General features: G+C 33.0%; 1 pseudogene; it reads right to left on the reverse strand.

Annotated features, from left to right (window-relative positions):
• Positions 1–329: 329 nt before the first annotated feature.
• On the reverse strand, positions 330–2,471 carry LOC111303927 (putative aquaporin TIP5-1; annotated as a pseudogene).
• Between the last annotated feature and the right edge of the window lie 312 nt (positions 2,472–2,783).

Here is a 2,783-nt window from a genome sequence, read left to right on the forward strand (position 1 = left end):
AATTAGGTGAGAACCCTCCCAAGCTTCTAAATGGACTGTAACTAGTTAAGTAGTACATAATTAAAAATTAAAAAAAAGATAAAAAAAGAGATATTTGACTAAGTTGTTAAGATTTTAATTAAAAAATAAAAATATGTATTATGAAAAGTAAATAGAAAAGGTTGCTATCAGTATTTACAAATGATTTGTAGGGTGCAAAAATAATAAAAGTAACTGCGTAATGTATGGACATAATAATAAATTAATTAGTTGGTAGCAATCCGAAGTCATGTAAATCTCCCAACTACTAAATCTTAAAATGAATTAGATATGGCCTAAAAGAGAATTAAGCAAACAAATTTAGTACAGGAGAAAAAAAGGTTAAACCGCAGTTACAGAAACTGATGCTTCACCGTGGAACATGACAATGTCATATGGAAGCCCAGCAACTGCAGCTCCAATGAGGGGTCCAGCCCAGTAAACTACTTGGTTCTTGAACCGACCAGCAATGACAGCAGACACAAAGGCAATGCAGGGTACATTGACCCTCCAGCGAACGGACAGGCGGCCAAGACCTCGGCTCCTGCCATCAATCCTATTGCCAAGTGTCCAACGGTGCCAAATGGACCAGTTCTAGGGTCATCAGCAGCATAAACGGTGCATACCAATGCGAATGCAAGCACACCTTCCAGTATTGGTGCTCCGAATCCAGTCATTTCATTTGCAATTGTATAAGTTGAGACTGTTGTTTTTGTGAGGTATTATTTATTTTAATATAAAATTTTTATGATTTTATTTTATAAAAAAATTTTCATAAATTTTAATTTAAGTCTTTATATATATATTTATCTAATAAAAAAGATTTCAAAGATTTAAATTTAAAGCTCTACGTATATGTTATAGCAAATATTCAAAGTATAAGCATTTTGATGTGGGATTAGGTATTATTCGTTTTGATTTAAAAATTTTATGATTTTATCTTATAAAAAAAATATCATAAATTTAGATTTAAACATCTACGTATATATTATAATAGATTTTCACAGCATCATGATGTGAGACTTTATAAAATTGGATTTAACCGTCTACATATATATTATAATAGATTTTTAAAACATCTCGATGTAGAATTGAAATGTTACAAACGTCCCTCGTTAAAGTTTAGTGTCCCCGTCAAACCCAACACAAAGCACACAGATCACAAGATATAGTACTAACCCAATTTTGATATTATTTCTAAAAAATTATACTTAACTTGTGAATTATTATCTATTTTAATTTAAAATTTTATAATTTTATCAAAAAAAAAAATTTTATAAATTTAAATTTAAATATCTACATATATATATATATATTATAATAAATTCTGAAAATATCGTGAGGCTTACGTGCCGCAAAAATTACAAGCACTTTTAAATAAATTGGCTTTCCTTCGTGGTCGGAAGTATTTTACCTGCCAAAAACTTTAGCACAAATCTTTGAATTTGATTGTTCTTGTAAAGCTCTTAAGAAAGAAGTGTAAAATCATTTATCCTTTTTTTTTTTACTATGATTTCTGTAAAACATTGTTGCTCGTAGGAAGGAAAAGATAAAGGAATGAAATAGGTCGAAGTAAAGATGAGGACAAAAAAATATCACTAATTTTTCATAAAAAAATGGAAAGGAAAATGAATATATTTACGCAACTTCACATCCAAGATATCCAATATTTTCATAAATCAGAGAAAAATGGAAAGAAAGCTGTCATGGAATTTGAACTAATTGTTTTATTTTATTCTATACTTGTCCCTTCTGTCTTTCATTTTTCATCATTTGTAGCAAATATAACAATAACTTTCCTCTGTTTTATCCCCTTTTCTCTTTCGTCCAATCAAACATAAGTGTTAAATAAGTTAAACAATGTTGTATTGCAGTTTTCTTGCTACAAAATTTACCACTTGAAGGTAATAAAAAACAGAACAAGAGAATAACCTGTGCTTGTAAATGAAGTTAACAATCGTGATAGAAGTGGATTCCCGTAAACTTTAGTAGTAACACTTTTTTTTGTTTTTTTAATCTTCAGAAACTGAACTACATATGCAACAGATGAAACAGTCATTCCATACCTGTGAAACAGTAGTGACCTTCAACAAAAGGCAAGCCATGACAGAGGCCAGCATCTGAGAAACCCAGTAAAACAGAGCAGTTAGGACACTAATATGGCCTCCAATTGCCAAACCAAAGGTGACGGTCGCGTTCACATGTCCACCAGAGATGTTTGCAGCAATGTACACTGACGAGGACAACGCAAAGGTGTTTGCAATGGCGACTAACACCAGGCTAGACCGATCTGTTGCCAAGCGTTACATCAATTTCCCTGGCAAATGACAAGTTGGAAATCATTTTTTTTCAAACGTTTTGGAAAAACGCCGGGAAAGTGAAACAGGCAATTAAAAGCACTAATGTGAAGCCATGGCGGAACCAACAACTGCAAACACATAACAGAATGTGGAGATGAAGCTGGAACCGGGAAGTGAAAGATGCCAAAGCCATTTAGCCAAGAATCATTGAAATGGAAATTTTGTGGCGAACAGATATTTTATGCGTAGAAGAGAGACTTGAATTCGTTTTGCTTTGGAATCTTTACAAATAAGAGGACATGAACGGCAAGCCAAGTTTATAACAGGCAAATAAGGTTGCAACTATTCCGTGGCGCTTCAAGTACAAAAATTAACCGCCCAGTAGCCACGTGGAAGGCGCCGGATTGCGAGTTTCCTAGCCGGGTGATCACCGTCATACTGATCTAATTTGCTGAAGGATTGAAA

The sequence above is a fragment of the Durio zibethinus genome, chromosome 9 (assembly GCF_047325235.1).
Source record: "Durio zibethinus cultivar Kanyao isolate XHJ-2024 chromosome 9, ASM4732523v1, whole genome shotgun sequence".
NCBI lineage: Eukaryota > Viridiplantae > Streptophyta > Magnoliopsida > Malvales > Malvaceae > Durio > Durio zibethinus.